This window comes from Psammomys obesus, unplaced genomic scaffold (genome assembly GCF_907164565.1).
Source record: "Psammomys obesus unplaced genomic scaffold, mPsaObe1.curated_primary_1811, whole genome shotgun sequence".
In the NCBI taxonomy this organism is placed as follows: domain Eukaryota; kingdom Metazoa; phylum Chordata; class Mammalia; order Rodentia; family Muridae; genus Psammomys; species Psammomys obesus.
This window is the reverse complement of record NW_026591086.1, coordinates 29486888-29512658: the sequence shown is the minus strand read 5'-3', so window position 1 is coordinate 29512658 and position 25771 is coordinate 29486888.

The window sequence follows — 25771 nt, the reverse complement described above, 5'->3', positions numbered from 1 at the left end:
TCTTTAGCCTACATTATGTGTTTAATATCCAATTATATGTGAGTATATATCATGTGTGTCTTTCTGCTTCTGAGATACCTCACTCAGGATGATCTTTTCCCACCATTTGCCTGCAGATTTCATGGTTTCCTTGTTTTTAATTGCTGCGTAGTATTCCATTGTGTAAATGTACCAAAATTTCTGTATCCGTTCTTCACGTGAGGGACATCTGGATTATTTCCAGATTCTGGCTATTACGATTGAAACTACTATGAACATGTTTGAGCAAAAGTGTTTGCTGTATAGTTGAGCATATTTTGGATATATGCCTAGGAGCGGTATAGCTGGATCTTGAGGAAGAACTATTCCTAACTTTCTGAGAAAGCACCAGCTGATTTCCAAAGTGGTTGTACCAGTTTACAATGGAGGAGGGTTCCCCTTTCTCCACAACCTCTCCAGCATGTGTTGTCACTTGAGTTTTTGATCTTAGCCATTTCTGGTGGGTGTACGGTGAAATTGCAGGGTCCTTTTGATTTGCATTTCCCTGATGACTTAGTATCACATATTTCAATTATCACATATTTCAAGTGTGCATTTCTTTAAGTGTTTCTTTCCATTCGATAGTCCTCTATTGAGAATTCTCTGTTTGCTCTGTACCCTATTTTTAAGTGGATTACTTGGTCTATCTTCTTGAGTTCTTTATATATTCTGGATATTAGCCCTCTGTCAGATATAGGGTTGGTGAAGATCCTTTCCCAGGCTGTGGGCTGTCATTTTATTCTGATAACAGTGTCCTTTGCTCTTATAGAAGTTTTTCAGTTTCATGAGGTTCCATCTATTGATTGTTGATCTTAGAGCTTGTGATGTTGGTGTTCTGTTTAAGATGTTGTCTCCGGTGTCAATGAGTTCAAGGTCCTTCCCAGATGGTATGTTTGTTATAACAAAAGGACTTACTATCACTTGTACAGCTTACACTCATGTTCACGTATATTCTGTACATCTTGTCAATTGTATAAATAAATCCCCATTCTTTGTTTGTACTCTCTTACAAGCAATTTTTTAATCTTTTTTTAAATTTTTTATTAATTACACTTTATTCATTTTGTATCCCCCCATAAGCCCCTCCCTCCCCTTTCTGCATGCATGCCACTCCCCAAGTCCACTGATAGGGGAGGTTCTCCTCTCCTTTCTGATCTTAGTCTATCAGTTCTCATCAAAAGTGGCTGCATTGTCCTCTACCATGGCCTGGTAAGGCTGCTCCCCCCTCAGGGGGAGGTGATCAATGAGCAGGCCAATCAGATTATGTCAGAGGCAGTCCCTCTTCCCATTACTATGTAACCCACTTGGACACTGACCTGCCATGGGCTACATCTGTGCAGGAGTTCTAGGTCATCTCCACGAATAGTCCTTGGTTGGAGTATGAGTCTCTGGGAAGTTCCCTGTGTTCAAATTATCTTGTTCTGTTGCTCTCCTTGTGGAGTTGCCGTCCCCTCCAGCTCTTACTATTTCCCATTTCTTACATAAAATTCCATTCACTCTGCCCATCAGTTGTCCATCAGGCTCAGCATCTGCTTTGACAGTCTATACTGCAGAGGCTTTCAGAGGCCCTCAGTGGCAGGTTTCAAGGTTGTTTCCTGTTTTCTTCTGGCTTTCAGAGGCCCTCTGTAGCAGGTTCCGAGGTTGAAAGCATCTTAATTTGACTACTCTAAGTAACTCTATCTGTGCTTTTAATATGTTTACAATTACTAAACGATTTTGTAGTTTTTTCTTACTTAGATGGTTGTTTTTTCTTTCCTATCATCATGCTGATAAACCCCAGCTGTAGCATAATTACCTTACACATTTTCCCATCTAAGGAAATGTCAGAATGCTTAGTATTAAAAGACACTTTAATTGTATTTTAGACTGAATGGGCAATGGATATTGCATATTTTCATAATTAATTTTTATATGTTTTTTAGTACATAGATATCTGTCTATTCTCTTAGCTAACTACTTGAGAGACTAACTCAGCAGGATAAGTTTCAAATCCTGCCTGGACTACTCAGGCAAAACTCTTTCTCAGAGCAAGGGATGAGAGAGGACAGATACAGAAACACATAATCAAATTGAAAATTAAACAAAGTCTTCAGGTCAGATAATCTTTTGTTATTTATTTATTTATCTTTAAAAATATTTTAAAATTCATTTTTATTTCCTTTTTTATTTATTTTATATCCCAAAGTTTCTCCCTCGCTCCTCTCCACCCAGGCCTCCCACTTATCATCTTGCCTTTTTCCCTCTCCCTTTTCCCCCAGAAAAACAAAGCCTTTTTTCCCCCATATCAACCTTTCCCAGAACATCAAGTCACATTAGGACTGAAAATATCTTCATCCTCTGAGTCCAGGCAAGCAGCCCTGTCAGGCTGAAGTGATCCAATGGTAGGCAATAGAGTCCATGTTAGAAATAGCCCCACCCCTCAGGCACCCCATATAAAGACCAAGATGTCCTTAGGCTCCATATGTGCAGGGGGTCTAACTCCAGATCATGCTTGTTCCTTAGTTGATGTCTCAGTCTCTGAAAGCATTCATGGGACTGGGTTAGTTTTCTCTGTTGGTCTTCTTGTGAGGCTCTTGTCTTCTCCAGATCCTTCCATCTTTACCCCAACACTTCCACAGGACCCTCAGGGTTCCATTCCACCCCATGCTTGGCTGCAAGTACCAGCATCTGTCTCAATTCGCTGCTGGCTGGAGTCTCCCAGACAGTCAAGTTAGGCTTCTGTTTGCAAGCATAGCGGAGTATCTTAATAGTGTCAGGGGCTGTCTCTCTACTGTGGGGTGGGTGTCAGGTATGGCCAATTATTGGTCGGACTTTCTCTCAATCTTCGTTTCCCCATTGTCCCTTAAATTCCTGTAGGCAGGGTAATTTTTGGATCACAGGTTTTGTCAGTGGGTTGTGGTGCATTTCCTTCCACTAGTTCCACTAGTCCTACCTGGCCACGAAGTGGTCACTTCAGTCTTCATGCTCCCCTTCCTCTCCCAGTTAAAGGTCTCAGCTAGAGTCACACCTTTGTCCTCCCAGGAGCCTACCCGGTTGCAGGCCTCCAGCTTGACAAAGAGATGTCGCCCCTCAGTTTCCCATCTTGTTCCCAGCCCTCTCACCCCCCTCCCATACTCTCCACATCTGATTCCCTCCCCATTCCATCTCCTGCCTAGTTCCCTGACTATATCCACTTCTGCTGTCTATTCTATTTCTCTTTCTAAGAGACATTCCTGCAGTCTAAAAACAAGAAATCAGGAAAATTGCAGGCAAATGGCAGGAACTAGGAAAGATCATTTTAAGTGAGGTAACTCAGATCCAGAAAGACACACATGGTATGTTCTCACTTATAAGGGCATCAACTGGACCTAGGCCCCCTACACATATGTATCCTGATGGCCAGCATAGTATTTATATGGGTTCCCCAGTCAGGGGAACAGGGGTGGTCTATGACAAGGACTCTGTTGTCTGATTTCAGGTCATGACCCTGTGGCAAGCCCTGCCTGGTCTGGTCTCAGTGAAAAAGCATGAACTCTATCTTAATGCAACATGATGTGCTGGGGTGTGTTGGTAGGGGGAGATGCTTTTTTTGAGGAATAGGAGAGGGAAATAGGGGGAAGAGGGAGGAAGAGTGGAACTTGGAGGAAAGAAGGGAAGTGAAACTTTGGAAATCAATCTGGCACTTTCTCAGATAATTAGAAATTTGCTTCCCCAAGATCCAGCTATACCACTGCTAGCATATATCCAAAAAACCCTCAAGTACACAACAAGACATCTGCTCAACCATGTTTGTAGCAGCTTTATTTGTAATAGCCAGAAGCTGGAAACAGCCCAGATGACCCTCAGTTGAGGAGTGAATACAGAAATTGTGGTACATCTACACAATGGAATATTATTCAGCAATAAAACACAAAGAAATCATGAAATTTGGAGTTAAATAGTGGTAACTGGAAAAGATCATCCTGAGTGAGGTATCCTAAAAGCAGAAAGACACACAGGATATATATACTCACTCATAAGTGAATATTATACGTATAATATAGGATAAACATACTAAAATCTGTACACCTAAAGAAGCTAATCAGGAAGGAGGACTCTGGCTAAGATGTTCAATCCACATTCAGAAAGGCAAAGAGGATGGACATTGGAGGAGGGAGAAAACAGGGAATAGGACATGAGCCTACCACAGAGGGCCTCTGAAAGGCTCTACCCTGCAGGGTATTGAGGCAGATGTTGAGATTCTTAGCCAGAGTACAGGGAATCTTATGAAAGATGTGGGAGATAATAAGACCTGGAGAGGACAGGAGCTCCACAAGGACAGGGACAGATCCTGAAAGTCTAGGCACAGGGTTGTTTTCTGAAACTAATACTCTAACCAAGAACCACTCATGGAGATGGCTTGGAAACCCTGCACAAAGGTATCCTATTCAGTATCCAATTGGCCTCCATAGTAATGGGGACAGGGATTGTCTCTGACATGAACTGATTGGCCTGCTCTTTGATCACCTCCCCCTGATGGGGGAACAGCCTTACCAGGCCACAGAAGAAGGCAATGCAGCCACTCCTGATGAGACCTGATAGACTAAGATCAGAGGGAAGGGAAGGAGGTCCTCCCCTTTCAGTGGACTGGGAGAGGGACATGGGTGGGGAAGAGGGAGGGTGAAATTGGGAGGGGAGGAGGGAGGGAAAAGGGGGATACAAAGTGAATAAACTGTAATTAATAAAAATAAAAACAATTAATAAAAATTAAAATTGAATAAAAGTTCTGATATATTCTTTGTATTAGCAACCTATTTTAAAAAATACATTTGCTTTTATGTGTAGGCTGAAAATTAGAAAGCTATAATTCACAGTATTCTTTGATGTTATTGTTCTTCATAGGACTTAATTGTGAGCAAAATGTCACTGAAGATTAAAAAATGAAAAGGAGAGAAAAAAAGGAGGGAGGTGAATACAATCAGGAGGTAAAGTGAATATATTAAAAAATAAAAATAATCAATTTCATAGTTTAATATTAAGGTTATTAAAAAATCTTATTTTCAAGAATTTTAAGAGGATAAAGAAAAAGACTAGAGAAAACTGACACAAAAAAGATGCATAGGACTAGTTTCCTATGAGTTTTCTTCAATTTTTTCTTTTGTATTTTTTGAGATTATATAATAATTATTTATTTTCTACCATCTTTTTCCTCCCTCCAAATCCTCCTATATTCCCCTACTTGCTCTTTTTCAAATTCATGGCCTTTTTTATTAATTGTTATTATATGCATATATGCATTTTATATACATATATACTACTAAATATAACCTTTCAGTCTGTATAATGTAAATCGTATGTATGTTTTCAGGGATGACAATTTGGTATTAGATAATCAATTACTCTCTTGTTCCCTGTAGAGGACTATTTCTCTCACTCTCTGCATTCCTTAGCTATCTGAAGTTCTTTATGTAAAGTTGCGACCTCCTAGTCTTTTCCTTGTCCACTTTGACATACATACAAGTTTTTATATGAATTATCTCAAAAAATACTGCAGTCACACCTCTTAGGTTTGTTTACAACAATAATTTGGGGTTTGGGGCAGTAATGTGAGCCTAAGAGACAGAGTTACAAATACTGGCAAGTTCTGTCAACAGTACCCGCAAATCAAAGAAAAATCTCATAGCAATGAGTGGACAATGTAGACAGGACCAGAGTTTACTGACAAGGCTTTTCCATTCCACACCCTTCAGAAATATCAATCAGAAAACTGTTCCATTGTCTTTGAAATAGAAATGCACAGGGAATTTTTTCCTTTTGTTGTTTCCTTTTTGTTTACTGTGAGGTGCCACCATTACTGGATAGTTTAATTAAGGACTAGAAAACATGAAAACCCAGATAAAAGTTCATTTTAACAAAATCTCTGTCAGATTAGCAGATAGCTCGTGGTGGCTCATGCCTGTAATCTCAACATTCAGGGAAGCAGAGGCCAGTGATTCTCTGTGAGTTTGAGGCCAGTCTGGACTACAGAGTATGTCCAAGAAAACCAAGGTTACACAGAGAAACAGTATCTTGAAAAACAAACAAACAAACAAATAAGCAAACAAACAACAAAAAACGAAAAATTCCATCTCTGTTGCTGATATTAACTTCTAATGAAAGCATTTGAATATTATCCTTTTACAATGGCAAATTATACTAGCATATATTCCCATGAGCACATTATAAATACTTATATATATTCTTGAAACAGTAGGATGTAAAATCAAAGTTATCTCTGGAGAATGCTTCTGACATGCAACCCATGTTATATATCACATTTTCTGAGAGTCTGAGAAAACAAATTTCATTCCTGAAATAACAGAATGAGTCAGGTGAAATTCACATATAGAATGGTTCCAAAAAGAAGATAATGAGCCCATCTATTTCATATCTAAGCATTTTCAGTGTCTGAAAAATAAAAGTAATAAGATGTTCTTAATAAGATAGCACTTTCCATTTTTTAGAACTACCAGGGGAAAAGTAAGTGAGGAAAATCCATTTTGGGAAAGTGATTATTCAGAGAATCATTTAGTAGAAATTTTCCCTTAGGTACAAGTAATTTCAGAAGCAACTAGGAAGAGAAAAGGTACATGTCTAACTTCAAGTATTTTGGACATCCATTACTATGTAAATGAGTATAACAGTTGAATATTTTATTATTAAGAACATATAGCCCAAGAAGAGTATTCTTGGCTCTTATCAGGAATTTTGGGTTCACACTGTTAGTCTCAAAAGTCCAAGAAAAAAATAAATCCATTTGCCCTTAAAGAAGGTACAACCCATTAGCAGAGGACCGATGTTATACCCAATAAATAGAATTGCTTAAGAAATGTTATCTGTAGAAATATTCCTTATCTAGGACCGTAGAAATAGAACTTCATGTTTCATGTATATTACAGAGAGAAGAGAGCTTAATGAATAAGGTTTCTTGAGGCAAGATTTTAGGACCAATTCTGGCAGATGAATTAGAATTTTCGTGATTGAGATGAAGGGCAAAAGTAAGGTCATTGGTCCTTCAGGCCCTTGGAGTATGAGTCAAGAGGACATAAGAAAATTACTCAACCTGAATTTGTGCATTTAATGGTTAGTCATATTAAGTCAGACAGAAAGATTTTGACAGGAAATGTGCCCTTGAAATATGTGATACTATTTTTTCTGTAAGTATATCCTGCCTCCATAGGATTGTAATATGTAAACTCTTTTTACTTTAAATGCAAAGGGACACCATGGATATAGAACAGAGTTTCAGCTATGAGATCTATTGAATGTTAATTGAGGCATGTTCTCAAAAAATTATGAGCTAAGTTCTAGTTGACAGGGATCTTTACCTTTATGAATGCCAACAGAGTGGCAATTAGAACTCATTCACAAGGAATATGTAGGAAATGTAGAACATACAGGTTCAAACATGGAAACATAGAACTTAAGTGAAAATTCATGCTGGGATATAAATCTTGGGGAACCTATTGGTTTGTGGAGTTGCATAAGTAATTACTCTAGTGATAAAATTATTTCCTTAACAATTTTAAATCTCTCCCAAATATGGTTATAGTTTCTTTACATTAAAAGTAATCTTTGCAATCTTTGAACAGTTTAATTTCATTATCAATGTACACACAAACTTACTTATATAAAGTTTGTACAATAAAACTACAGTAGAAATTAAGAGAAATTGAGAAAATTGGTGATTTCTTGTTTTTAATTTTTATTAATTATTTATTACAATTTATTCACTTTGTATCCCTGCTGTGTCCTCCTCCCTCATCTCTTCCCAATGCCTTCTACCCTCCCTCCCTCTTCTCCTCCTATGCCCCTCCCATAGTCCACTGATAAGGGAGGTCCTCCTCCCCTTCCATCTGTTCCTAGCTTATCAGGTCTCATCAGGACTGGCTGTATTGTCTTCTTCTGTGGCCTGGCAGGGCGGCACCACCCAGGCCAAGATGATCACAGAGCCTACCACTGAGTTCGTGCCAGAGAAAACTCCTGCTCCTCTTAATAGGAAACCCACTTGGACACTGAGTCTGTAGGCTACATCTGAGCAGGGGTTTCAGGTCCTTTCTAGGAATGATGCTTGGTTGGGGTATCAGTCTCTACAGGGCCCCACAGGGCTCAGTTTTTATGGCTCTGTTGGTCTCCTTTTGGAGCTCCTGTCCCTTTCAGGTCTTTCAGTCTCCTCCTTTCATTAAATTTCATGCACTCTATCCAAAGTTTGGCTATGAATCTTAGCCGCTGCTTTGATACCTCATCAGTACAGTCTTTCAGAGACCCTCTGTGGTAGGCTTCTGTCCTGTTTCCTGTGTTCTCCTGCTTCCGATATCTATTGCATTTGCCCTTCTGAATGAGGATTGAGCATCTTCCCTAGGGTTTTCCTTGTTGTTTAGCTTCTTTGGGACTACAGATGTTAGTATGTTTATCCTATATTATATGTCTAATAACCACTTATGAGTGAGTATATACCATGTGTATCTTTCTGCTTCTGGGTTACCTTACTCAAGATAATTTTTTCTAGTTCTACCAAATTTCATAATTTTTCATGTCTTTAAGAGGTGAGTAATATTGGATGTCCACATGTAGAAATGCAAATAGATCTTAGTTATCAAAAAACTAAACTTCAAGTATATCAAAGATTTCAACATAAAACCAGACTTGTTAGAAGAAAAAAGTAGAGAAAAATCCTCATTCGCACAGGAGACAACTTGCTCCAGAGAAGTCCAACAGCATAGGCTCTAAGATCAACAATCAATAAATGAGACCTCATGAAACTGAAAAGCTTTAGCAAACGACACTGTCATTAGAACAAAACGACTGCCTACAGACTGGGAAAGAAAATCTTTACCAACCCTATATATGACAGAAGGCTGATATCCAGAATATATAAAGAATTTAAGAAATTAAACACCAATGTAACCAGTCCTGATGAGATCTGATAGTCTAGGGTTAGATGGAAGAGGAGGAGGACTTACCCTATCAGTGGACTTGGAGAGGAGCATGGGTGGAGATGAGGGAGAGAGAGAAGGATTGGGAGGGAATGAAGGAGTGGGCTACAGCTGAGATATAAAGTGAATAAACTGTAATTAATATAATTAAATAAATAAAATTAAAAAACAAAAAAATGTGGTTCAGAGCTAAACAGAATTGTAAACAGAGAAATATTTAATGTTAGAGAAACACCTAAAGAAATGTTCAGTGTCCTTAGTTATCAAGGAGATGCAAATCAAAATGACCCTGAGATTTTACCTTACACCCATCAGAATTGCTAAGATAAAAAATTCAAGTGACAACATATACTGGAAAGGATGTGAAGAAAGGGAAACCCTCTTCCATTGCTAGTGGGAATGTAACCTTGTAAAACCACTTTCATAATCAATATGGTGCTTTCTCAGAAAATTAGCAATATTGGTACTTCATATAACCAAAATACGTTCAATTATACAACAAGGACATTTGCTCAACCATATTTGTAGCAGCTCTATTTGTAATAGCCAGGATCTGGAAACAACCTAAATGCCCCTCAGCAAAGGAATGAATACGAAATGGTGGTAACTGTAAATTTTTAAAATTCTGAGGCAATTTTTTTTTTTTTTGCTTTTCAATTCAGCCAGTCTAGAAGTGTGTAGATACTCTTCAAAGGAACTTTTGAACAAAACATATAATTGTATTAAGTTTCCCTCTATTTGATGCATACTTATATCCTTAAAGATTAGCTTAGGGTTTGGCACAAAAATCTGAAGAATCCATGACGGCAGTGACACCAACAAAGTACACATGTATCTAGATAATATTTTATCAATCAGAAACTTAACAAATGTTCATATGGTGAGAACAATCATTAATATAAAGGTCCTTGAATACAACACAGAAAAATATAATGGCAATAAATATGTGGTTATCTTATGAAATATGATTTGACTGATTGACGTGTAAAATTATAATTTGACCTTGTTCTAAATATTTTTTTTAATCTCTTCACATAAACGTATCTCTAACTTATCATCAAAGACACTTTAAAACTAAATTTTTTAACAGACAGTGATTACTACAGAGATATACAACTGATAGGATACTGAGAATAAGCAACAGTGGAATGCCCTTCCCTAGTTGGAACTTCTAATTGTAAAACCTAACACCTAACATTGAGAGAACACTTAAGAAAAAGGCTCAGAGAGGCAGAGGACCAGGAGATATGCTGGTAAAAATGCTATGAGAGTGATCCTGCCCCCATGATATTTTAGTAATAGTTTTGCCCACGTAAGGACTGCATAATGACAATACTAGTCAACATACCAATGTGGAGGGGCAAACTTTGACAAGGCTTCATCTTTGTATGAACTGCTACAGTCAAAGGCTGCCAAGCAAGAAAGAATCAGTTTCTCCATAAAAGAGACCCTTCATACATTATCCAATCCTAAGCGGTCAATCTTAAATGCATGTAAATTCAAAAATATTAAATAGGCTCATCAAGTCATATATCTGTGTGTATGTATGTATGTATGTAAAAGTTTAAAAATTTGTCTTAAATTTAATGCACTGTGGGAGGATATCAGAGAAAGGAGGAAAATAATATATATACTGTATTCATGTATGAAATTCTCAAAAATATTAAAATACTTTTAGTGAATGAAAGGAGGTGACAAAAGAAGTAACACGTATTATATACATATTTTGTGTTAATATCATCACAAAACTGCAATGATGTTATCTATCATAATTTCAGTTTTTCAAAGATGTGAATCATGGGATGTTGAGATCACATTGATGAGGCAGAAGAATCAGTGTGAGCATGTAGATTTGTCTTATTCCAATACTATGAAGGAGCTCAATTTTACATCCCTTCTTACTTGTTCTGGGGTATTACAGAATGAAAGAACAATGTTCTTCAATTCTTACTGTCTAAAAATTATACAATAATTCAAAATGCTGTTGGTTTTCCATGAAAGTCTTCTACTCCCTTCCTCTATTTTCAGTTTTTCCAGGGAGCTAGCTAGACTGAATGTTCCCTAACATGTAAGTTTTTGTATTCTTTATTGTATGCGAGTCTATTGTTCCCTTCCTCACAATTGGTGCTGACATGTTCCAGATTCCTTCTATTTTAATGGTTGCCATAAATAGAGATGGTAGCATTCTTTAGCCATGGGTGAGAGCCTGAATAGATCTTGTGTTTTTTAAGTTCTTACTCAGACTTTGTTTTTCATGTCTTCCTTTCTATAAAGCTAAGATGGATGTATTTGAGGACATTTTTTAATCTTAATTTATCTAAATTTATTTCTGTGTATGTAAAAATCCTAAGATATTTTTCAGCAAAATCAAATATGAATATTTTCATTTTCTAGGAGTAAGATACAAACCGTTATTCTAATGGAAAATAATATCAGCCCACAGATGGAGCATACAATTCAATCATTTAATTGGTCACATATTCATTACAAGGGTCTGGTTTCACGTTTTTCTATTTTAGAAGATCAAATTAGGTAATTTGAGTCCCAAACATACTCAGTTTACCATCTACGTACAGCAGAAAGTCTTCATTTTTAATTTTAATTAAGAAAAAAAACCTACAGTAGATGTTCTTAAGATACAAGCTCTACTTCAAACTGCGACTTAAAAGATAAACATTTCCTTCTAATTTTCAGGAGGAGGTCCAGAAACAACTCTCTCCTCCTTGCTCCTAGGCATTTCCTTTTCTCACTATCTTTCTCACAGGAAAATTGGAATGCACAGATCAGTGAGTCATCACTTGGTCAAATATGGCTGCAGCTAGGAGGAAGCTATGGAGAGAGATCTCCCCATGGACTTAGCTGTATTGACCTAAGAGATGGAGATATTGTGGGAATTGGAGTTATAAGTCCTCAAATCCAAAGGGGTAAACTTTGGGGAAATTGATACAGTGTTCTTTTACTACAGAGTTGGAAGCACAGAAACCAGTCACAGGGACAGAGTCATTCTGCAGCGTTTGAAAGCGAAATGGCTTCTGTCCTGGTGCATAGCCTGGGAAAGGCTCCCTGTTATCTTACTTTCTCTGCTTGAGTTTCATACATTTCATACAAGCCCATGCCTGCGCAGGTCCCTTTTCTTAGTGACCACATTTTTAGACGACTTGAAATATTCTAAATCTTCTCATTTTCAAGGACATTCATTCTATTAAATGACTAAAATTAGAATAAGTGAAAGTACACTAATTCTTTTTTCTGTATTTTCTTTTTTTTTTATTAATACACATTATTCATTTTGTATCCCCCCAGAAGCCCCTCCCTCCTCCCCTCCTGATCCCACCCTTCCTCCCATTTCTGCATGCATGCCCCTCCCCAAGTCCACTGATAGGGGAGGTTCTCCTCTCCTTTCTGATCTTAGTCTATCAGTTCTCATCAAAAGTGGCTGCATTGTCCTCTACTGTGGCCTAGTCAGGCTGCTCCCCCCTCAGGGGGAGATGATTACCCGACTAAATTTATTTATTTATCTTTTCTTTCTCTTACACTCCAGGGCTTGCTATTGCTGGATAGCTGGGTTTGGGTGGTGCAGGCCGGTAGTGAGTACGCAGGGAGAGCTCTAAGTTGAATGTTCCTGGGGTCCTCCACAGGCTTCCCCTGGTAGCAGGCAGGAGTGTCAAGGAAATCTTGTCATTTCTCCTGGCTGTGCCCCGGTGGGTCAGGCAGGCAGGGAGCTGGCAGAGAGGAATCTATCCTGAGTGTTCCTGGGACCCCTTACAAGCCTCCTCAGGATGGCCACCTATCAAAAAACATTTTTCTAATAGAGGCGGCCCCATACAATAAGAAGACAAAGGCTTTTTTGTTGTTGTTGTTTTGTTTTGTTTTAAATTGTTGTACATTTAGGCTTTAATTTTAAGCTAAGCGATTTTACAAAGGACTCTGAGATGTAAAAGCCTAAGTATATAAAACAAATAAAGAGAAAGCTTAATAGCTTACTCTTACAGTTTTACTTATTAATGGAGTTCCTGATTATTAAAGACATACTTTTGAAAAAATAATGAAATCTAAATAAAGTGTTTATAAAATTTACTATGGTGCACATAAAATAATGTCTTAAGATTTCATATTCACTCTCATACAAGCTCACCATAAGTACATTCCAAGTTTGTAAGCTACAGTCAAAACACTTTATAATGTACAATTTACTATAACTTTTCCATATTGATACAGTTATCTTTGGTAATTAGTACTGTAATGCTTTGTTGAGGATTGTAGCCTAGGATCAAGTCACCAAGTATTTAGCCACCATGCCATAAAAATGTGTGTGGGTGTATGTAGTTTGTTTGTGTTCAAATCAAGAAAAAAAATGAACTATGTTACAAGTCACAGAAAAAATCTCTATAATTCAGTAACAAATAGTTATATGTATTTTTGTTTTAAAATGTATATGAAGGAGAAAAACTAAAGGGATTTGTATTATTCTATATTAAACAATTAACTTGTAGCCACCACGAACATTTCTATGAACTCTGTAATTTAGACAATAGTTATTAATGGGAACAGAAGAGATGTTAACTCAGACAAGTTGATAATTGATTATTTTGCACAAAAAATAATAGAAATTTCTATGTATAAATATATATATATACATATATAATTTTAGACATATATATATCATATACTTATCTAATGTGTCTTTTATTATCATATACTCTTCCTATATTATACAGAAAAAAACAATATATTTTATTTTAAATACCATAAAAACTATTTCATATTTTCATTTAAATTGCTTTGAGCCTGCTAAGACAATACAAAATATCTTTAGGAAAACACTACAGAAATTATTATAATAGTCTTTTTAAATGTATAGATAGGTATGTGCATATATACGTATATGCATTGAAAGCTTCTAAAAATATCTAACATATCTATATGAGTGCCATATTGAGTGGAAGCTTTTCCTAGAACCAGCAATAATTTTCACTTTCCTCTGCTAACCTGTGAAAGCCAAAGGTAGATTTTTAGCTTACCTTGGTTTTTCTGATGGTAGTAAATTTAATGTCACCGATTTTCTGCTCCAGTTTCTTTATATATTTGTTCCATAAGCAGAAAATATAGCAAACTAAATGAAAGTGATTCTATTTTAGACCTGTCTTTTAAGTCACCATATTGAATTTTACTTAATTTTAAGTACCGTTCTCAAACTCTGTCATTCAAAAGTTTCAGTAATTTGATAAGCCTATTTCTATTAGCTAAATTGAGTTTTTTTTTTCATACAGTGTCATCTCAAAAATCATATATGAATGTATCTCTCAAAAAATACTATAGAAAAGCAATTTACTCTTATCTGGATCTGATTTATTTCTTGTAACCCTTTTTGGGGTCCAAAAATAATGAAAATATAATTTTGTGACCAGATTCTCTGTGTAGATCTAATATTGCACAAAGATTAGCATAAAAGAAAAAACATTTGCTTATATCACAAATAAAGATAAAGATTAGGTAACATGAAATCATTTGTCTCATAAAAACTTATGTAATAAACTGTTGCATAAATACTAAGCAATTCATAAAATATTATTGATTCATTTCTGCCCATATAGAGTTCATGAGCCGTGGGAATAAATATATTTTTTCTATGTGAACTCATGAACGCAATGCCCCTCTTAGGCCTAGAAGACACCATTTCACAACACCAAATCCCTGACTCTTGTAATCTCTTTCCCTGCTGTCCCATGATGTACTCTGGTACTGAAAGCAGCAGGATGTGATGATGGCGTTCCCTTAAGAGGTAGCCTGACACTGCTAACGGTCTTCCGCTGTATTTGCAGAGGCTAGCTCAACTGTCATCTGAGTGGCTTCATCCAGCAGAGAGTGGAAGTTGATGCCGAGACCCACAGCCAAACATTCGGTGGAGATTGGAGAATCTTGTGGAAAAGGAAAAGAAAGGATCAAGGGAGCAGGAGATGTCAAGGATACCACAAGAGAACATGCAGAGTAAACAAACCTGGGTCCTTAGGGGCTCATGGAAACTGAACTACCAACCAGAGAGCACACATGGGACGGACCTCGGCCCCGTGCTCACATGTATCGGATGTGCAGCTTGGTCCTCATGTGGGACCTCTAACAGCAGGAAGGGGGCTGTCTCTTACTCTGTTGCCTGCTTTTGGATCCGTTTCCAATAACTGGAAGGCCTTATCAAACCTCAGTGAAAGATGATTTGTCTCATCCTCCGGAAACTTGATATGCTAGGGAGGGTTGATGTTAATGTGAGGTCTCCCCCTCTCTGAGAAGAAGGGGAAGGACCACGAAGAGAGGTAATGTGAGGGGGGAGGACTGGAAAGAGCAGAGGGAGGGGTTTTCCGATGGAGATGTTAGGTAAATGGAGAAATAAATTAGTTTTAAAAATGAGGTAACATCATACAGTTACATTCAATAGACTTTTGACATACACAAGATTAAGCCATTCAACACAACAGGATGGATTAGGAAGGGCTCATGAGACCCTAGCCCTAACTGAGGAGTTATTGACAGTTGATGACTACTGAGTGAGGATAAGCTAATTTGTTTTTGTTTTTTTCAAGTATGTGTCCTGTGGTGGGTAGGTTACTTATGTTCTAGGGTATTATCCTATACCTATACACACATGTGTAATAATAATTGGACTCAGTGGGTCTTTAAAATAGAACAAATATGTGCCAGGTGTGGTAGCATACATCTTTAATCCCAACACTAGGAAGGAAATCAGAGGTAGTTCACTGAGTTTGAGACCAGCCTGGCCTAATGAAACATTTCTAGGAAAGTCGAAACTACACAGAGAAACCCTGTATCTCAATCAATCAATCAATCAATAAGTAAAAGTTTGAAATGCAGTGAAAAGAAAAGAATACAGGAAATGGAACGGGTTAATTGGAGGGTCTAGGAAAATTTGGTGAATGGGTTAAAGGCATGAATATGAGATGGGAAAAGAATAAAAATATGTTCTCAAAATATATTCCTCAAAACCCTTTTTTTCATTATCAGATAAACTAAAACAATATGTTTGACAGATGAAAAATATTTAGCCATGAAATTAGTATTATCATGACTTCTCCTTAGGATCCTATCAAAACATGAAATGAAACATGCATTTTCATCAGCTGACATAATTTGTCCTTGGGAAAACAAGAAAAAGTGTTTTTTCTTTATGCATTTAAAGGTAATAAAAAGTTATATATATTTTTTCTGGTGGTGACTATGTTAAGACTTGGGAAGTCCAATCTGAGTATTCAAATTGATGAAAAATTGATAATAAACACAACTTTGCTACACATTATTGGAAGCTGACTCATGAGAAGAAAGTGCTGTAGGAAACAGCAAGTTGTTTCCTCTAATTTCTATGAAAAAAAAAACATTAACAAAGAAACTAGTAGGAGAGGGAGCAAAGAATATGTATCTTACACTGAACTTTTGATTATTCATCTTCTTATCTAATGGTGCCAGCTTAAGCAATTCCTATATCCTTACTTCTGAATTTAGTATTGTATGATATTAACCTTCAGCTCAGCCACCCATGGATGTAAATCTTAGGCCAGATAAGCACCAGCTAAGTCAGCTTCCTTTGCCTTATTCTCCTTACTCTGAATTTATACCACTAAGTCAAATGTAGAATTTTACAGTGACTAATGCTACATCCATTTCTGATAGTTCAACCACTGACATTCTGCGGAGAAGGTGACACAGAGATGTGTAAGCAGAGCATAAAATGGAGACCTGTTATCTCAACAGTCACACTGATCACAACAAATACAACATACTGCAAAAATAGATAACGTGTTTAGGCTAATGGAAGCTCAGATCCTAATTCCCCAGTGACCTTCTCAGTTGGAAGGATTACCTTGGGAGTAAATATTCTAAGACAACAGGTTCTTATAGACAGTGGTTATTCAAAGAAACAATTTAATATTCTTTAAATAAAGGATTTGATTAAAACCTTGAGGCTTATGAGTAAGTAAACAAGAAAAATTAAATTCTTTTTGATTTGCATGCTTAACTACCTCTTTTTATTCTTGTCACACTGTAAATAGCTCCCAAGCTCCTTTGAAATTCTTCCTATAATTCAAGCAACTGTAAAACGTAATGTACTTAGTATTTTAAATTGATCAGAAATACTAAAAGATACTGGTTTGTCCAAAGTTGCTTGACTTTCAATATGATGTTTTTTAGTTTTAAAGCAGTATTACATATTTGACGCCAAGACAAGTAGTATTAAGTATGCATTCAGGAAAATAGAATTAACAGATAAATTAATAGAAATATTAGTTAAGTTGGCAGAGACAATCATTTCTCAACTGAATGTGTTACACAATATCACATATATTTTGAAATTATAACGAATAATACTTGCTAATTGGACATAATTTTCTATTATGATATATTTCAGTGTACTGTGTCTACTAGCCACTGAAATATTCTATAAAATTTTCATCAACTACAAAGACGTTCAATTTACTGAGGGCTTCACAGCCAGTCCTGAAAATATCTGATAAAACAGGATCGGATGAATGGGGAGGAGGTCCCCCCTATCAGTGGACTTGGAAAGGAGCAGGGTGGAGATGAGGGAGGGAGGGTGGGATTGAGAGGGAATGAGGGATCGGGACACGGCTGGGATACAGAGTTAATAAAATATAACTGATAAAAAATAAAATAATATAAAAAAACATTAAAATTATGGTAATAAATATAAAGTTTCCATTTTATTTTTGATTTAGTTTTATTCATGAGAATATGTGTACATGGTGTGTGTGTGTGTGTGTGTGTGTGTATGTTTCTCTCTGTGTGTGTGCATGTCTAGTGTGTGTATGTAGGTATATTCATGTGTAGTGCTATGGATGTGGTGACTAGAAGATTAGAAACTGAAACTGGAGTACAGATGGCTGGGGGCCCATTGATGAGGGTGTGAGGATCTAAATTCAGGGTTCTGGGGGAACAAGAAGCACTCCAAACCTCTAAGCCATTCCTACAGCCCCATATTAAATATCTTCATATATATGAGACATATGACAGTCACTGAAAGGAGTTATTGGCTTAGCAAACACTCAGAAAAATAGATGTTCGTGTAAATTTTAGATGCAAAACAGAGCAAACAGTCCCAATTCTTTAGTAAATTGTCCACAGAGAATGTGACAAAATTTATCTAATATGTGGGCGACAATGAGAAACTATTTATTTATATTAATTTGCTTTCGTACTGTGCCAAGGGTAGAGAAATAAAGTATACATACATATACATACATATGTATGTAGTTATATATATATATATATATATATATATATATAATTAACTTGTACATTTACTTAATGTAGAAGGAAAGAAGAATTGACAAAGTAAACCAACACTGAATCTATGTGTCTTTATATCTGGTATTCAAGGTTACAAGAGTGGATCTAATATTCCTGTAATTGTAAGTATTCAGATCAACACATGGTTGATCACACATTCCATGGTTTTCGTTGAGTCTATTGATGCCTTTGTGACTTACAGTAAACGTTGGGCTTGGGAACGTAGTTGGTGTGAACCATAAACTGGTTAACAATCAAGATAATCCATTGAATAAAAAAACAAAACCTTTTTAAAAGTGTTATCCCTTTTCTGCTCTCTTTCCCTCCTTTCTCGCTCCATTAAAGGAGGGCTGGGACATCTTTCCACATTTAACAATGTTAATGGAGCACTTACCACCATCTTAATTGTTTGGTAGTCTTTTACTTTGCCTTTACAAACTTACAGAAAGTGTATCAGTGGATGCCAAAGGAAAGTGGTGGTGCCTGCAGAGTAATATTTATTTTGACGGCAGCTCAACTAGTGCACAGTTTTGCAAGACTGTTTATATATGGTGTAAGTATAGCTTTCCCCGAGAGGATTTCACAATGATTCAGTGGATTTATAGCACAGAAAATAAGATATGAGGAGGTTATAAAATCGTCACCTATTATAGAGAATGAAAAGAGCTCACCATACATTCAGGAGTAAGCCTTCAGGTAGTGAGATCTTAGCTCAGATATGCGGCTGCTTTGCCCATGACTCACAGGGGCTGGATAATTTCCAGGGCCTCCTAAGTAGCTCTCTCCTACTGGTATAAATATTAAATTGCACTTCTACATCACACCCAGAACTTTGATAATACAGATACATTTGATATATTATAATGCCTTTTGGACATTTTTTTTCATGCTTTTCTAATAACTATGCCATTTTTAAAAATAAAGGCACTCAAATATCATTCGAAAACATTAGTGTTTCTTTTTTCAGTAGAAATGTATCATTAAACAGAATTTTAGAGTGGATAGCAGGCTTAAAATCACTTCAATTTTATAATCTTTCCACATTGGTTGTCAGAAATACTAGAAAATGGAAACACTTAGACATCTATTAAATGAAATATCACTGTGTTATAATACAGTTTCATCTTTTAAAAGTTCTCATTTCCATTGTAACAGAAATTGGATTGGTCAACATTAAGAGCAGAGAACAATAAGATCTGGTTATCTGTTCAGGTTCATAATTTTAATTAAAAATTAAAACATTTTTAGAATAAGATAGCACAGTATATTTCACTACACTCAGAGTTTATACTTGTTGTTTTGGGCAACTGTGGGAAGAAAAGAGCAACAGTGCAACGTAAGCCATATTGATTCATAAGTTACAGCTTTTGCCCAGAATTATGGGTTGTCAATATGGAATGTTTTATGATGCTCTTTTAACTGGATTTGTTCAGTTTGTACCTTGGATTCTTGTTACATTGCAGAAATTTCTTAAATAAAAACCAAACTAATACCTAAACAGCGTATGAAATGTTTTGTTATTTTTAAAAACTTAGAAAAGCATGTGATACCAGTATAAATTAAGAACAGCATGCATTTTCTATAATCACTTAAGCATGAAGTATGTGTAATTGCTTTGTTGAAATTATCAGCTTTCATTTCTCTCATGTGTCAGTCAGAAACTATACTCTGTTGGCTAAGAAAAGGAAAGACAAAGTAATAGACCAAACTTGTAAATATAAGCTGCTAAGAAAACATTAGTGCTTTTTGGCTCTTGTTTGTTAACTAATATGTTTATTATAGATTTATTTTGTTCCATCATAAGCCTTGTCTTCAAGTGAGTACTATGGAAACCTTTGCTGCCTTTCAAAACATTCACAAAATTGTTTCAAGCAAAATTCAATAAATAAAAAGAGGTTCCATTATCATCTCCCTAAGCTTTCACACATCATTAGAAGAACTTTGGCTTTATTGATTGAAGAACTTGATATCTAAGTTAGTATTTTGTAAGAAACTTTGTTTCAGAAGTTCAGATACAATAAAAAATATTTAATTCCAAGGTAGTTTTAGCATATCATCTTTAAACTTCTGTATTCTAATGTTCTAAATATCAAAATAAATTCATAACATGCCTAATGACAAAAGAATATAACTTTAGAAGATGTGTTGGGGTAACAGTGGCATAGAACTTGTGGGAGAAGCTAACCAATGACTCCAACTTGAGTCCCAGACCACAAGAGGAAGCTCATGTCTGACACTGCCTAGATTCTCAGAAAACAGAGGCTGGATAACCCAGAGACCTAGGATAGAAACAAATGTAACTGGCCAAAATTAAAAGGCAGTGAAATAGTTCTTACTAATATTCTGCTATGCTCATAGACTGAAACCTAGCATAATCTTCATCACAGAGGCTTCATTCAGCATCTGATAAGAGCAGATGCAGAGACAGAGTCAAACATTAGATGGCGCTCAGGGAATCCTGTGCTAGAAGAGGAAGAGAGGTTGTAGGAGCCACAGGGGTCGAGGATGCCATGAGAACACAGCTCACAGAATCAACCAAGCGGGCTTGTAGGGGTTCACAAAGACTAAAGAGAGAGTCAAGGAGCCTGGATGGGTCTGACCAAGGTCCACTGCATATATGTTACGGTTATATAGCTTGGTGTTCTTGTAGAATGCTAACAGTGGGTGTGGAGGTTGTCTCTTACTCTTTTGGGCTGTTTTTGAGACCCTCTTTCTCCTACTGAACTGCCTCTTCCAGCTTTGGTATGAGGAAATGTTCATCGTCTTATTGTAACTTATTATGCCATGTTTGGTTAATACCCCAGGGATGCCTATTTTTTTTTTTTTCTGAAGGAAAGCAGAGGAGAAAGGGATCTGATCTGAGGGAGAGAGGATGAGGCCAGAGAGACTTGGTGGAAGGAAGGGGAACCTGTAGCCTGTATGTAACATTTGAGAAGAATAAAATATGTACTTTCTCTGTTTTATTATCTTGTATTTCCTCTACTTATCAGTTAGACAAGTCTCATTACATTATGAACTCACCTGACTTCGTAGCTTTTTATCTAGGAGAGGTAATGCATAAACCCGGAATTACTGGTGGCTTGATCTTGTGCAGGTCTTGGTCGTGCAGTCTTAGCAACTGTGAGTTCATGCATACAATATTCCTGTCATATTCGGAAAACAACTTTTTGTTTCAGTCATCTGCTACTATTGACTCCTACGTTATTTCCAACTCCTCTCCTATAATGATTCTTGAGGGAAAGTTGTTGTGATATAAATGTCCTGCTTAGAACTGTGACCTTCTCAGTTTCTTATTCTCTACACATTGCACAGCTGTGGGATTCTACACTAATTGTCATCTACTACAAAAGACATCTGTTTGCAGAGGATTAAGTGAATGGTAAAAGGGTAAAAATTTAGGGAGCAATTTAATTCCACATCAGTTTAGCAAAATAACATTGTTGTTCCTCCCTGGACTTATTACCTAGCTTTTCCCCGGTTAACAGTACAACCAAAGCAAATTGTGGAGTGGGTTTATACGCAATCAAAAAGCAATTAACTATTCCATACCAATTTAGCTTATTTTTGGCAGAGTCCATATCTTCCTATCCCAGCCATCTTATAGCTAACAGGTTCACAGGTTAACAGGTTCACAATGTTTTTCACAGAAAACATTTCTGGCCTGATAATACCTGTCCATCATTGTGAAGGTTAATCATTAGTGAAGTTTCCCTATAAATACAATTTTCAACATGCCCATGACTTAAGCATGTGTTTTTCAAGAATAGGACCTAATCATTATGCTTTAGAGAGCAATCAAGAGTAATAAAAATCCCTTGTAGTATTTGGTAGGGTCTATGGTACCACACATACTAACAATTTAGAGGCAATCTATTGATGGCATTGTAGAGATTGACTATGGTGCCTTGGGTAGTATTGTGCTCCTGTTATTGCATAACTCAATTTAAACACCTTTAATATATGTATATATTTTAGTAATTTTTTTTTGTAGTAGTAGGTTTTCAAATAAAATCTTCACAGGTTTTGTGATGTAAACCACTCTATATTTCCTCCTTTACAACAAGCACCTAGGTTCTGCCCCATTTATCTTTTCTTGTTCCATTATTTTCATTTTTTTTATTTAGCAACAACTATGTTATTACTGTTTCCACTGAAATACCCTATAGAGATTCTTACTAATTGCTTGATTTCTATAGGTATTCCAACTTAAATATACATAAACAAAGAGGTAAGAATACATATTGAAGAAAAAGTGATACCTTTAACAAATGGTTTAGTGAACCTGAACCCTTAAAGCTAGAAAAAATAACTATATCTCTATTCTGACCCTGCACATCTAATGGAATGCTAATATCAAGAGTAGATAAATAACACAAAGAAACAAATAATCAAGACAATTAAATTAAGTAATGTGTTACATATCTGAACATAGTGTTCTCAAAAGAAGCAGTAAAAATTACTAAGAAATGCCATAAAGCATTCAAAATCTTAGTAATTAGAGAAATACAAATTTAAATTGTTTTGATATTTCATGTTCTAGGAAAGAATGGTAAATTTAATTAAAATATAAATGCGTAATGTCCTCTCTCCCTCCCCTACTGCAACCCAACTAAATATATCCTGTTCCATCTCAAATTCATGCCATGTTATTCTTTAAATCATATATAAATGAATAAATATATAAATACAAACTGCTGAGTCTATTTATTTTGCTTGTAAGTATATAATGATGGTGCTGACAACATAGTACTGGAAAATTAATTATAAATCTCATCCCAGGGAAGAAACTGACTTTTAATTTCTCATTAGTCCCTCCTTACATCATCAGTATCTCTTTATCTGAGACTGGGTTCCTATGAGATAGGCTCCAAGCATGGTGGCATGTTAGTATAATCACTCTTCAGGACCCTTTTAGGCACCATGTTGTTGAGATTTCCTGGGTGTGGCAAAGATAAAGAATATAACTGACATCAACTGCTGGTGTGGCTATAAAAGAAGAGTAACCCTCGCTCTTAGTGGGATTACTATAAACTGACACAGCCACTATGGAAATCAATAGTGAGAATTCTCACAGAACTTAAAGGGAGCTTTGCCATATGGCTGATATATACCACTCCTGGTCATATGCTCAAAGTATAGGACATGATATCTCACAGATACTTGCCCAGCCATGTTTATTATTATTGTTATGATGATGATGATGATGATGATGATGATGATGATTTAGTCACAATAACCAGGAAATGAAAACAAGCTAAATGTCTTCAACTAATGAACAGCTAATGAAAATGTGCATAAACAATTGTCTTCTATTCAGCTGTTAAAAAGAAAAAAAGAAACTTGCAAGTAAATGGAGGGAAATAGAAATACTTGAGTGAGGTAGTACAAACCCAGAAAAATAATGCTGCACATTTTCCCTAATTTGTGGATTCGGTACAACAAATTACAGCATCATTTGAAGAAAAAGATACCCTACAGACTGGGGAAACTTTTACTATGTATATGCCTGACAAAGGTTTGTATATAGATGACCCAAAGTACTAAACAACAACAACAACAACAAAAATCAGTTAAACTTTGTGGCTTGGCATGCAGAAGAATCCAAATAGATCCATACCTACCACTCTGCCCAAAACTCAGTTCCAAATGTCCTGACATCCTTCAATAGTGAGCAACAATGTGGGAATGTAAGACAAATGAATCCTATTCTCCCAGTTTGGATTTGGTTATGGTGTTTAGTTGCAGCAATAAAAAAGCCCTAACTAATACAAATCGTTACCTGTATAATGTAGTATCCATGTGTTGATAAGGATTGTTGAAATTGGTTTAGAAAAGCTATTGAGTGTTGACAGTGAGAGAATTCTGAAAGCAGTGCAGATGATGGAAGACTGGTTGTGACTTTTCAGAAGAAAGCAAAGACTCTGCTGGCATTTTGTGTAAAGAATCTATAGCTCTGGTTAGCTGAAGCTAACGCATAAGCTGGGACTAACAAGAAACCAAACCCACTAACATGCAACCTTAGCTTTGATGCCACTCTGCTGGAGCTGAGAATTTGGCAGTGATTAAGAAGAGACCAGCATCACTGAGGTAGTTTTCTGGGAAGTGTTTCCTGAGAGTTAGCACTGTGTTTAACAGGCAACCATCGTTGTACTTCATGCTGGAAGCCAAGTTTGGTAGTATAAGTGTCAATCGGATGGTACTGGTTTTGTAAGCAGAGTAGTCATGGAGAGCAGCTAAGCTTGACATTGTGGGAAACTGGGAAAGGCCATTGGTGAAGTTGCAGCTTCAGTGGCAATTGATGGCCCAGGACTAAAGGCATAATGCAGAGAATTTAAGGCTGGGCACCATGAAAAGAACCTATCAGTGCAAGTGTAGCCAAGTTGCAGCCAAAGATCCCAGTGTATTAGAGATGCCAGTTCCACGGGATGATCACCAGAACCAGCAAAGGTGGAGTAGAACACGCATGACCTTATTAGACAAGGTGTGTGTTTTCCAGAGGGCAAAGCAAGAGAAGTGACCCAAGCCTTTTGAAGGAGTCCAGAGATTGTTAATGAATCCTGAAATGGACGTGAGTTGTTTATACTGTTGTAGATTGGTTTTCCTTTGTTCAAACTGTGATTGTACCCTGGTTCTTCCCTCTTGAGGTGAGAAAGCACTTAATTATAGTTTTACAGAGCCCACAGCTGAAAAATGTTGAACTTGTAAAGAGATTTTGGAGATTTAGAGAGATTGGATATTTCAAAGACATTGAAATTTTATTGTGTTTGGATTTGTAAAGACTGTGGGACCTTTAAAGTTATTTATGCTTTCAATTTGAGAATAAGAAAGAAAAGGTTATGACTTACTAGTAATGTGTTTCTGTACCAAGTTGACAAGTGCTCAGTTGTGCTGGCTAGTCTTGTATGAACTTGACACTCAAACTAGGGGTATCTGAAAGAAGGGAACGTTAATTGAGAAAATGTCTCCATCATATAAGGCTGCAAGGCATTTTCTTAATTAGCTACTCATGAGGGAGTGTCTCACACATTTTGGGTGGTTCTGTTCCTAGGCTGGTGGTCCTACAGTTCTATGAGAAGCAGGCTGAGCTATCCATGTGAAGCAAGCCAGTAAGCACTCTTCCATGGCCTCTGAATCAGCTCCTGCCTCCAGGATCCTGGCATCTTTGAGTTTCTATCCTGACTTCCTTCAATAATTAACAGCAATATTGAACTATAAACTAAATAATTTTTTTTCTCCCCAAGTTCCTTTTAGTTCATTGTGTTTGCCAAAACAATAGGAACCTTAAGACAATAAAGGGATGATATGTAAAATATATAAAGAACTCAAAAAATGAACATCAAAAAAAAAAAAAAAAACCTACAAACAAATAATCCAATTAAGCATGGGGTACAGACCTAAAGAGAAAATTGTCAATATGGGAAACTCCTGCTGACGTGAGTGGCCGGAGCTGTCCCCTGAGGGGACAGTGACGTCCATGGCCTACTTCCCAGCAAAAGTCATGGTGATGT